The 13,301-nt window shown below is 43.1% G+C and overlaps 1 long non-coding RNA gene across 1 annotated transcript in view; it reads left to right on the top strand.

Moving 5' to 3' along the window:
• LOC138855250 (uncharacterized) overlaps positions 1-13,301 on the top strand; it is a 185,215-nt gene that overhangs the window by 126,566 nt on the left and 45,348 nt on the right. Inside the window, exon 2 of the long non-coding RNA XR_011394442.1 lies at positions 9,772-9,881. This is a non-coding gene — a long non-coding RNA (uncharacterized lncRNA). The remainder of the gene's footprint in view (positions 1-9,771; positions 9,882-13,301) is intronic.

Here is a 13,301-nt window from a genome sequence, read left to right as displayed (position 1 = left end):
GAGTTGTACACCGAGCTAAACGTTGTCTTGGTAAAATCAGGTTTGCAATAAAAAAAAATTACTGCCCTTAGATATATTTAAATATATGCATCAACCATAGTAATTCCTACGTGTTTCAACTATCAGGTTTGAAATGAAACTTAATTATCTGGAGAAGAACACTTAAGCACACCATGGATAAATACATGAGTAGATGTGGGTGGGTGTGAGTTAGACCTGATAGCTTGTGCTACCAGGTCGGTTGCCGTGTTCCTCCCTTAGGTCAATGTGACCTGACCTGACTAGGTTGGGTGCATTGGCTTAAGCCGGTAGGAGACTTGGACCTGCCTCGCATGGGCCAGTAGGCCTTCTGCAGTGTTCCTTCGTTCTTATGTTCTTATGTTCTTATTTATTAATGGAAACGTTTTGCCACTCGTGGCGAAATGTGCTCTTTGTAAATATCCTGAGCTGAACACTAGTATTGTTTTCCACAGTCTCTCGGTATCACCATAACATTACAACTGAAACCCAGTGTTCTGCACAGATATCTTACTGTTATGTACAACACCTCAGGCATGTGGATATAAGAACAGAAAAAAAAACACTGCACTAGGCCTCTGAGTCCAACTCACACCCAACACTGCAGTAGGCCTCTCAACCCATACTAGATAGGTCCAACTCACACCCAACCCTTCAAAAGGCCTCTCAACCCATACTAGGTAGGTCCAACTCACACTCAACCCTTCAGTAGGACTCTCAACCCATATTAGGTAGGTCCAACTCACACCCAACCCTTCAGTAGGCCTCTCAACCCTTGTCGGATACGTTCACCTCACACCCAACCCTTCAGAAGGCCTCTCAACCCATATTAGGTAGGTACAACTCACACCTAACACTGCAATAGGCCTCTCAACCCATATTAGGTAGGTACAACTCACACCTAACACTGCAGTAGGCCTCTCAACCCATGCTAGGTAGGTACAACTCACACCTAACACTGCAGTAGGCCTCTCAACCCATGCTAGGTAGGTACAACTCACACCAAACACTGCAGTAGGCCTCTCAACTCATGCTAGGTTTACCTGGAGACCTGGAGAGAGTTCCGGGGGTCAACGCCCCCGCGGCCCGGTCTGTGACCAGGCCTCCTTAGGTCAGTGTCCCAGGATGCGACCCACACCAGTCGACTAACACCCAGGTACCCATTTTACTGATGGGGAACATAGACAACAGGTGGAAAGAAACACGTCCAATGTTTCTACTCTGGCTGGGAATCGAACCCAGGCCCTCACCGTGTGAAGCGAGAGCGTTAACCACCAGGCCACCAGAGCCACCAGAGGTAGGTACAACTCACACACAACACTGAAGACAGACATGTTGCAGAGGTAGCTGTCATCCAGCACGTACCCTCCGTGTAGAGCTTTAACGAGTGATAAGATAAGATAAGATTTCGTTCGGGTTTTTAACTCCGGAGGGTTAGCCACCCAGGATAACCCAAGAAAGTCAGTGCGTCATCGAGGACTGTCTAACTTATTTCCATTGGGGTCCTTAATCTTGTCCCCCAGGATGCGACCCACACCAGTCGACTAACACCTAGGTACCTATTTGCTGCTAGGTGAACAGGACAACAGGGGTAAGGAAACGTGTCGAAATGTTTCCACCCGCCGGGAATCGAACCCGGGCCCTCCGTGTGTGAAGCGGGAGCTGTAGCCACCAGGCCACCGGGCCACCAATTTGATAAGTTCTCCACAAAACCAACCCAAACATTGTTCCAGTTTCTGGAAGGTGTTATTCTTCACTTGCAGTATATAAGAACTTTGAAGTGAGTGGGAATTCTGAGGATCATTCAGAGTGATCAAGAGGAATATAAGAAGCACCAAACACTAACGTTAAATAAAAAATGTATTTAACATTAAATGTAACCATAACAATATGTTTAAACATGTTAAAAGGAAAAAAGTTAACACTACACTAGGAAACAGTACTAACAGCCATGCTAGAACCAATAATATCTTCGGTAAACAACACACCCTTAAACTCTGTGTTTATACTTACGAACCAAATTCATTTTAGGAAAGTTGTACATAAATGATGGTTGAACAAGACGACGTCTGTGAAGACCAGAAGAAGAGAGAGTTTCAGCAGGGGACAACACAATATGATGACTGGAATCTCAAACGTGACAAAAAAAGAGAATTAATGCTCTTTTCTGTCATGTTACAAATCACAGTCATCATATTAACTGGTCCTCTGCTCAAACTGTCTATGGTTCTTCTAGTCTTCACACAGTCTTATTGAAGCATCGCTTATACATAACTTTTTTAATATGAATCTTAGTCGTGACTTTGTCTCTGTACATGTCTTGTCTTCCTCTCTCATTAGTTTGTTAAATGTTCTAAACTTACAAACAATAATTAACATACCTAGAACAAAAAAAAATCAGAGTCGAAAAAGTACACGAAATATGTACACACACACACACACACACTAAAACTAAATATACATACACACATGTATACAGATGCACAAGTATACATCTCTACATTCATACATATGCATATATACATTTAAAATGTGCTTCTTTTTCCTCTTCTTATTCCTCTGAAGATGCGTTTTAATTTCTATTTTCGCTGTGGTATTTTTCAATATATATATATATATATATATATATATATATATATATATATATATATATATATATATATATATATATATATATATCTCGTGCAGAATAGGTAAAACTGCTCAATTAACAAGAACTGATTTAAAATTAAGTCCTTTCACAAAATTTCTCTTATACGTTTAAACATATTTTTTTTCATTTATGTTAATGTAAAAATTAATAATTTTGTACCAAAAGAACCTCAGGAAATTTACCTAAACTTACTATAACGGGGGAATTGAATGATAGCGCAAGGCCCTTCGTATTGCAATCAACACATCCGGAGCTTTCCATGTTGCAGGAGTAGGAAGTCCAAGTAGGTTCAAGGGAACGACTATTGCTAGAGCACTTGGACTGAACTAACAGCTCCCGTACTTCCCTATATCCTCTTTATATCTAAATTTATCCAATTTAAATCCATTATTTCGAGTATACATCCTTACATAATGAATACATGGCCCTAGCACAGAATAAATCTGATGCATGTGAGGATGGTCGACAAGGTCGAGAGGTTTGCATGAGAACCAGTGAGATGCACTAACACAGGATGAAGTAACTGAACCTGACGACCTTGGAGGAAATAAAGACAAAGGGAGACATGATTATGACATATAAAATCCTAAGAGGGGCAGATACGGCAGATATGGACATTACCTGGGGTTTACCTGGAGAGGGTTTCGGGGGTCAACGCCCCCGCGGCCCGGTCTGAGACCAGGCCTCATGGTGGATCAGGGTCTGATCAACCAGGCTGTTACTGCTGGCCGCACGCAAGCTGACGTACGAACCACAGCCCGATTGGTCAGGTACTGACTTTAGGTGCCTGTCCAGTGCCTCCTTGAAGACAGCCAGGTGTCTATTGGAGATAAATGGTATAAAATACCGACACGATGGAAAAATAAACAAATACAGTATGATGCAATCCTTTACTAAGTTTCGCCCACACAGTGGACTTTATCAAGTCACAAACAGATCCCACTTGATAAAGTCCACTGTGTGGGCGAAACGTACTCAACGAAGGATCACATTATACTGCATTTTCCAGATATGGACTTAAGAGCACCTGGATCAAGGGGTCACAGGTGGACGCTGACAACACAGACGAGCACTGAAAAACAACCGTAAACACGAACTATATTGAGACGTTTCACCTGTGTACAAGTTTCTGCAGCCAATACGCAGTGATGCACAATAAGCAATTTTATACAAACGTAGTGGGGCAAGTAATCAGGTCAGTGAAGTCACTGCATGGGGGTGAACATGGGAGCACTGCAGGAGCCCTACTGGTCCTTCCCATGACACCTGTATCTAAGATGAGTTGTGTTACAGGTTTAGCTAAACTGGAAGCTCCATGATTCTGCTGGATTGTGTGTTTGGATTAGCGTAGCTTCTAATCATATGTGGTTTTGTCTATTTTTTATATGATCAGCTGGGTGTCCTTCCAAGACACCAGCTGGGTGTCCTGGTTCCTATGTATCAAGCAGACGTTATTAATGTTGTGAGTCGGTCAGGCACGCGATGTTCTTTCAATCTTATCTGGCCACAACCGTCACATGGAATAACGTACACACCTACGGTCATCTAATTGCCTTGTCACGTGGCAGCAGGAAATCAGTGTGTCATAGCATTATATGTTCAAAACTAGTCGAGATGGTGCACTTGCCACCTCTCTGGTGTTGGTAATAGCAACCAAGACCTGGAAGAAAGATCCCTCTCCTAGTGGCCTACGTCTCACCTCTTGGCGCTATAAAAAGCTCCATTCTGTCACTTCATCTCCACATTGTTTCATACTATGGAACAATGCTCTTCTCCAGACTGAGGGACTGACCACCTCAAAACTTTAAGGGTGATGGACTGATTACATCGTCTTCAAGTATCTTCTGCTTCTATCAACTTTTCTGTACTTGACTGAAGAAGCCTACTGTGTAGGCGAAACGTTTCATAATAAAGATACCTAACTGTTGCATATGTGTCTTACCTAACATCCCTATAACAAAGCCAACAGTGAGGCAGGAGGTGCTTGTATATCATGACAAGGTTACAACAAGATTTACATAAAACACACGGGGAGGAATCTTTCCACACGGATCCCAGAACACAGAAATATGTGCACCCAGGACGAAAACAAAAATGTTTATGTCTTGCAAATATCTTAAGAGGGAGATCTCGGGCAATGGAACAACGAAGAGTTGATCTTCTGTGAATGCAACACTGACAAGCGTCACTGTACTGAAGCAACCTTAATTACTAGTTGCAACACCATACAACAAGGAGCTGGTAAAGTCACCATCTTTACTCTTGTATACTTGAAGATGGTATAAAATACCGATGAAGGTGAAGATTAATACACATGTGCCACAGTTGGGTATCTTTATCGATGAAACGTTTCGTCTACATAATAGACTTCTTCAGTCAAATACAGAGGCAGCAGTAGTTACGAAATTAAATTGATGCAATATAATCAATCCACCAACCTTGGAGAAACAGTATTTGAGGTGGTCAGTCCCTGAAGGAATGACCACCTCAAATACTATTTCTCCAAGGCTGATGGACTGATTCATCATCTTCATTTCACTAGTACATCTGCTGCCTCTGTATCTGACTGAAGAAGTCTGCTGTGTAGATGAAACGTCTCATCAATAAAGATACCTAACTGTGGCACATGTGTATTAATCTTCACCTTAACTTTTACATACATGATACCAAAAGCTTATCCGCTGTAAACACGAGACACGACTATTACATGACGAGACACGACTATTACATGACGAGACACGACTATTACATGACTTGACATCTTCACCAGCGTCACTTTTTTTACATACGTATTGTGCTTTCTCACATTCTCTTAGTGACAAAGGTCCCAGGAGAGAAACGTATCCAATAATGTCCTCAGTGTATATACTTGTGTCCTTTTATCCATGTTGTCAGTATCTCTGTAGCCTTTAGCTTACCCTCTTGTATGGTGACAGTTGTAGTGGAGGAAGTTGTGTAGGGATGGTGAGCAGAGGTGTACGACTCCTGGAGTTCTTCTCGGTTCACCTTCAGCCATAATGAGTTGAATGATATTAGCATCCTTAATGCTCTTCGTTTAAAAATAAGAGTCTTTGCTAGACCTTGCTCATATAATTACGGGGAATCTGTCCCAGTGATTGAAAAATGGTCTGGTGATACCCACAAGATGAGGAAAAACACACTTATGTACAACTCAGGACATTTATTAGAGAAAACGTTTCGCCATTAGTGGTGAAACGTTTTCTATAATAAATGTCCTGAGCCGTACAGTGTTTTTCCACATCCCAGTGATTGTACATATAGAGAAAAGTGGATGATTTTTACGTATTATATTATGGAACGTTTACCCCATTCTTTTCCAGTTTTTCTATGGCTACTGAGCCGACGCTTGTCTTTACTGGTTGTTTTGCGATCAAGACAAAGATTTTCTTTAACACGCTGGCCGTCCCCCACCGAGGTATGGTGACCAGAAAAAGAAGAAACACTCACCATCACTCACTCCACCACTGTCATGTTAGTGGCGCGCCGATACTACAGCTCAAAACTGCAAATGAGAGTTGGCTGAGGACTCCAGATAGTGGAGTTCTGGTCACCCTGGTGATGGTCTAAGACCTGTCAGTACTCTGGTGCCTAGCATGGTCTTTTAACACTACTTTGAATATAGAAGTTACAGTAAGTTATACTGTTGTTAGGTAAGGCACATATGCAACAGTTAGGTATCTTTATTTCGAAACGTTTCGCCTACACAGTAGGCTTCTTCAATCGAGTACTGTGTAGGCGAAATGTTTCGAAATAAAGATACCTAACTGTTGCATATGTGTCTTACCTAACAACCTGTCGGTATTTTAAACCATTTTAATGTTCAGTAAGTTATACTGCTTAGATAACTGCCTCTGATGTTGACGGTGCGGAATTGTGGCCTTTTCTGTCTAAATGATAGGAAAGAATGAAAACCCAGGAGTGCGAGAGAGTGGGAAGCGACAGAGTTGCCTACCAGGCCACGGGCCACCATGTAAAGGGTGTTGTACCATAAAGATAGTGAAGAAAGTGTTGTACCATAAAGATAGTGAAGAAAGTGTTGTACCATATAGTGAAGAAAGTGTTGTACCATAAAGATAGTGAAGAAAGTGTTGTACCACAAAGATAGTGAAGAAAGTGTTGTACCATATAGTGAAAAAGTGTTGTACCATAAAGATGGTGAAGAAAGTGTTGCTCCAAAAAGATAAAGAAAGTGTTGTTCCACAAAAATAGTAAAGTGTTGTTCCACAAAGATAGTAAAGTGTTGTTCCACAAAGATAGTAAAGAAAGTGTTGTTCCACAAAGATAGTAAAGTGTTGTTCCACAAAGATAGTAAAGAAAGTGTTGTTCCACAAAGATAGTAAAGAAAGTGTTGTTCCACAAAGATAGTAAACAAAGTGTTGTTCCACAAAGATAGTAAAGTGTTGTTCCACAAAGATAGTAAAGAAAGTGTTGTCCCACAAAGATAGTAAAGAAAGTGTTGTTCCACAAAGATAGTAAAGTGTTGTTCCACAAAGATAGTAAAGAAAGTGTTGTTCCACAAAGATAGTAAAGAAAGTGTTGTTCCACAAAGATAGTAGTGTTGTTCCACAAAGATAGTAAAGAAAGTGTTGTTCCCCAAAGATAGTAAAGTGTTGTTCCACATAGTAAAGAAAGTGTTGTTCCACAAAGATAGTAAAGAAAGTGTTGTTCCACAAAGATAGTAAAGTGTTGTTCCACAAAGATAATAAAGAAAGTGTTGTTCCACAAAGATACTAAAGTGTTGTTCCACAGAGTAAAGAAAGTGTTATTCCACAAAGATACTAAAGTGTTGTTCCACAGAGTAAACAAAGTGTTGTTCCACAAAGATAGTAAAGAAAGTGTTGTTCCACAAAGATAGTAAAGAAAGTGTTATTCCACAAAGATAGTAAAGAAAGTGTTGTTCCACAAAGATAGTAAACAAAGTGTTGTTCCACAAAGATAGTAAAGAAAGTGTTGTTCCACAAAGATAGTAAAGAAAGTGTTGTTCCACAAAGATAGTAAAGAAAGTGTTATTCCACAAAGATAGTAAAGAAAGTGTTGTTCCACAAAGATAGTAAACAAAGTGTTGTTCCACAAAGATAGTAAAGAAAGTGTTGTTCCACAAAGATAGTAAAGAAAGTGTTGTTCCACAAAGATAGTAAAGAAAGTGTTGTTCCACAAAGATAGTAAAGAAAGTGTTGTTCCACAAAGATAGTAACATGTTAGGTGTATTAAGTTGCTCTGACCAAGTCTTTGTAGTAAACAAAAGTGGCACTTATAAAGTCCACTAACAATCAGTTCCTTCCTTAAAGTAAGACACAAACCCAGAAGGTCTGAGGAGGCATTTTCAAGGTACCACACAGAAACCTTGGTACCTACCCTCGTTTTTTACCTTCTCGCGCAATAAATTAACAACAATGTTAAGAGCTCTCTCCCACAATTAACAATAATGTTAAGAGCTCTCTCCCATAATTAACAATGATGTTAAGAGCTCTCTCCCACAATTAACAATAATGTTAAGAGCTCTCTCCCACAATTAACAATAATGTTAAGAGCTCTCTCCCATAATTAACAATGATGTTAAGAGCTCTCTCCCACAATTAACAATAATGTTAAGAGCTCTCTCCCACAATTAACAATAATGTTAAGAGCTCTCTCCCATAATTAACAATGATGTTAAGAGCTCTCTCCCACAATTAACAATGATGTTAAGAGCTCTCTCCCACAATTAACAATAATGTTAAGAGCTCTCTCCCATAATTAACAATGATGTTAAGAGCTCTCTCCCACAATTAACAATAATGTTAAGAGCTCTCTCCCATAATTAACAACAATGTTAAGAGCTCTCTCCCACAATTAACAATAATGTTAAGAGCTCTCTCCCATAATTAACAATGATGTTAAGAGCTCTCTCCCACAATTAACAACGATGTTAAGAGCTCTCTCCCACAATTAACAATGATGTTAAGAGCTCTCTTCCACAATTAACAATGGTGGTAATAGCTTTGTCCCACAATATATTAACGCTGGCATCACCGTCACACTAGCAACATTTAACAGCAAGGTAAACACCAGGACAGCATCACCGTCACACTAGCAACATTTAACAGCAAGGTAAACACCAGGACAGCATCACCGTCACACTAGCAACATTTAACAGCAAGGTAAACACCAGGACAGCATCACCGTCACACTAGCAACATTTAACAGCAAGATAAACACCAGGACAGCATCACCGTCACACTAGCAACATTTAACAGCAAGATAAACACCAGGACAGCATCACTGTACTACCACTAAATACACACCAAAGAGAAATGCTACTGTTTGTAGATCCTGGTTTGGACTGTTTCTTTCGTGAGGTTGTGTGTGTGTGTGTGTGTGTGTGTGTGTGTGTGTGTGTGTGTGTGTGTATTTTCACACACACACACACACATAGTCATCTTGGCCTATATTTTATAATATTTATGGAAGAAAACACTTTCGTCTTTGATATACACTTCTCTTGTTTATTCTTCTGACTCTGAAAGTGACTTTTCAAGAAACTCATTGTATGTTTGTTTATATTCTGGTGTGCCTACTGCTTCATATGTTTTAATGCTGGTTCAGGTTGAACTAGACACATGTACAACATCTGGTAGATGTTTCGCCATCCAGTAGCTTGATCAATACAAATTCAAGGACATAATTGGAAGACAGTTGAACTATATATGAAAGATGATGCACACGTGTCTAATTCTTTATATTGTTGGTATTGTATACCAAACGTATAACAAGAGGCGAATGTTGAACCTTCATCGTAGGTTAGGTTAGGTAAGGTTTGTCAGGAAACAATCTCCTTAGTGTGGAAGAAATGCTAAGGCAGAACATTTCAGTGTAGTTCAAGCGTCCAGTTTTTGCTTGTGGTCCATGCTTAACCAGCTTCCCTGTGCTCCTGGCGAGAGCTTAACCAACAAGTTCTCTTTCTTAAGCACCTGACTATCAACACATTTTTTTCCTCACAAGTGCACAACCAACAGTAGTTTTTTCACGAGTGCTCAACCAACAACACGTTTTCTTTCACGAGTGCAGAACTAACACCACATTTTCTGTCTACGTTGCAGGTGCGGAGGCTGGGCAGGCGGTGACGTTCCCTGAGTCATGCCACGACCAACTGTGTACACTACCTGCCACCCCACCAGAGATAAAAAGATGTCTCCTTCGTACACAACTGGTGCGAGGCACAAGCCTTCACACGCACACACCAGAATTTCTTTTTTTTTTTTTTAATTTACCAAGTGGGATAGTAGCTCAATTGCTAGAACACTCAGTTCATGCACTGAGGTCCAGGGTTCGATCCTCGGTACGGGTGAAAAATTTAGGACGTGTCTCCTTGAGACACCTGCTGTACATGTTCACCCAGCTGTAAAATATGTACCTGGGTGTTAGTCAACTGGTGCGGGTCGCATCCTGGAGACAAAACTAACCTAATTTGGTAGTAATGTTCTACATAACAAGGGACTTTCTATATAGTAGTACATCATTAATGTCAATTAGGTCTGTATACCTTGTACATGTGTTAGTAGATTATTATTATATTTTTTAAAGAGGTGGAGTGGTAAGCCAGTGGAAGGCCTCGGTCAGATGACCAAAAGCTTGAATCTGTGGGTCATCATATGATTAAGATCCGAGTCAGGAATCACTTATCGTGTTTCCTGACAAATCTTACCTTAACTAAAGTTGGATATAGCTAGCAGTAACATCCTGGTTGATCAGGCCCCGATCTACAGCGAGGCCTGGCCATGGATCAGACCGTGGGGGCGTTGACCCTCGGAACACTCTCCGGGGATACATCAGTAGTGTGCTGCTACACTAGCCTATATGACAGACAGTGGGAACAAAGGCTAGCTGTGTTTCCCCTGTTATATTCCATCACACAGGATGGGTCGCAGTCTTGAAAAGTATCAGCCTGAGCTGAAGACTTCAGTAGTGTCAGCCTGAGCTGAAGACTTCAGTAGTGTCAGCCTGATCTGGAGACTTCAGTAGTGTCAGCCTGAGCTGGAGACTTCAGTAGTGTCAGCCTGAGCTGGAGACTTCAGTAGTGTCAGCCTGAGCTGGAGACTTCAGTAGTGTCAGCCTGAGCTGGAGACTTCAGTAGTGTCAGCCTGAGCTGGAGACTTCAGTAGTGTCAGCCTGAGCTGGAGACTTCAGTAGTGTCTGCTTGAGCTGAAGACTTCAGTAGTGTCAGCCTGAGCTGGAGACTTCAGTAGTGTCAGCCTGAGCTGAAGACTTCAGTAGTGTCAGCCTGAGCTGGAGACTTCAGTAGTGTCAGCCTGAGCTGAAGACTTCAGTAGTGTCAGCCTGAGCTGGAGACTTCAGTAGTGTCAGCCTGAGCTGAAGACTTCAGTAGTGTCAGCCTGAGCTGGAGACTTCAGTAGTGTCAGCCTGAGCTGGAGACTTCAGTAGTGTCAGCCTGAGCTGGAGACTTCAGTAGTGTCAGCCTGAGCTGGAGACTTCAGTAGTGTCAGCCTGAGCTGGAGACTTCAGTAGTGTCAGCCTGAGCTGGAGACTTCAGTAGTGTCAGCATGAGCTGGAGACTTCAGTAGTGTCAGCCTGAGCTGGAGACTTCAGTAGTGTCAGCCTGAGCTGGAGACTTCAGTAGTGTCAGCCTGAGCTGGAGACTTCAGTAGTGTCAGCCTGAGCTGGAGACTTCAGTAGTGTCAGCCTGAGCTGGAGACTTCAGTAGTGTCAGCCTGAGCTGGAGACTTCAGTAGTGTCAGCCTGAGCTGGAGACTTCAGTAGTGTCAGCCTGAGCTGGAGACTTCAGTAGTGTCAGCCTGAGCTGGAGACTTCAGTAGTGTCTGCTTGAGCTGAAGACTTCAGTAGTGTCAGCCTGAGCTGGAGACTTCAGTAGTGTCAGCCTGAGCTGAAGACTTCAGTAGTGTCAGCCTGAGCTGGAGACTTCAGTAGTGTCAGCCTGAGCTGAAGACTTCAGTAGTGTCAGCCTGAGCTGGAGACTTCAGTAGTGTCAGCCTGAGCTGAAGACTTCAGTAGTGTCAGCCTGAGCTGGAGACTTCAGTAGTGTCAGCCTGAGCTGGAGACTTCAGTAGTGTCAGCCTGAGCTGGAGACTTCAGTAGTGTCAGCCTGAGCTGAAGACTTCAGTAGTGTCAGCCTGAGCTGGAGACTTCAGTAGTGTCAGCCTGAGCTGAAGACTTCAGTAGTGTCAGCCTGAGCTGGAGACTTCAGTAGTGTCAGCCTGAGCTGGAGACTTCAATAGTGTCAGCCTGAGCTGGAGACTTCAGTAGTGTCAGCCTGAGCTGGAGACTTCAGTAGTGTCAGCCTGAGCTGGAGACTTCAGTAGTGTCAGCCTGAGCTGGAGACTTCAGTAGTGTCAGCCTGAGCTGGAGACTTCAGTAGTGTCAGCCTGAGCTGGAGACTTCAGTAGTGTCAGCCTGAGCTGGAGACTTCAGTAGTGTCAGCCTGAGCTGGAGACTTCAGTAGTGTCAGCCTGAGCTGGAGACTTCAGTAGTGTCAGCCTGAGCTGGAGACTTCAGTAGTGTCAGCCTGAGCTGGAGACTTCAGTAGTGTCAGCCTGAGCTGGAGACTTCAGTAGTGTCAGCCTGAGCTGGAGACTTCAGTAGTGTCAGCCTGAGCTGGAGATTTCAGTAGTGTCAGCCTGAGCTGGAGACTTCAGTAGTGTCAGCCTGAGCTGGAGACTTCAGTAGTGTCAGCCTGAGCTGGAGACTTCAGTAGTGTCAGCCTGAGCTGGAGACTTCAGTAGTGTCAGCCTGAGCTGGAGATTTCAGTAGTGTCAGCCTGAGCTGGAGACTTCAGTAGTGTCAGCCTGAGCTGGAGACTTCAGTAGTGTCAGCCTGAGCTGGAGACTTCAGTAGTGTCAGCCTGAGCTGGAGACTTCAGTAGTGTCAGCCTGAGCTGGAGACTTCAGTAGTGTCAGCCTGAGCTGGAGACTTCAGTAGTGTCAGCCTGAGCTGGAGACTTCAGTAGTGTCAGCCTGAGCTGGAGACTTCAGTAGTGTCAGCCTGAGCTGGAGACTTCAGTAGTGTCAGCCTGAGCTGGAGACTTCAGTAGTGTCAGCCTGAGCTGGAGACTTCAGTAGTGTCAGCCTGAGCTGGAGACTTCAGTAGTGTCAGCCTGAGCTGGAGACTTCAGTAGTGTCAGCCTGAGCTGGAGACTTCAGTAGTGTCAGCCTGAGCTGGAGACTTCAGTAGTGTCAGCCTGAGCTGGAGACTTTAGTAGTGTCAGCCTGAGCTGGAGACTTCAGTAGTGTCAGCCTGAGCTGAAGACTTCAGTAGTGTCAGCCTGAGCTGAAGACTTCAGTAGTGTCAGCCTGAGCTGGAGACTTCAGTAGTGTCAGCCGGCGCTGATGGAGAGTCTTATAACTTACCTTTTCCACGGATCAAACCTGGATACCTCCCATTTCCCCTTACGGGTTTATCGCGTCCCCATAAATATTAATAATACTGAAGGCAGTCTAGCCTGGACTTTCCAGATCAACCAGGCTGTGATGGATATGTGGGGCTGAGGTCCACCAGCAGCAACAGCCTGGTTGACCAGGCTAGCGCCGGACGAGCCTGGCCCATGGCCGGGTTCACGGAGTAGAAAAACTCTGGGGACTAATGAAAGGTATATCAA

Source organism: Cherax quadricarinatus, chromosome 86 (assembly GCF_038502225.1).
Source record: "Cherax quadricarinatus isolate ZL_2023a chromosome 86, ASM3850222v1, whole genome shotgun sequence".
NCBI classification, from domain to species: domain Eukaryota; kingdom Metazoa; phylum Arthropoda; class Malacostraca; order Decapoda; family Parastacidae; genus Cherax; species Cherax quadricarinatus.
Note: the sequence above shows the minus strand (reverse complement) of the source record. Positions and strands in the feature narration are given on the sequence as shown.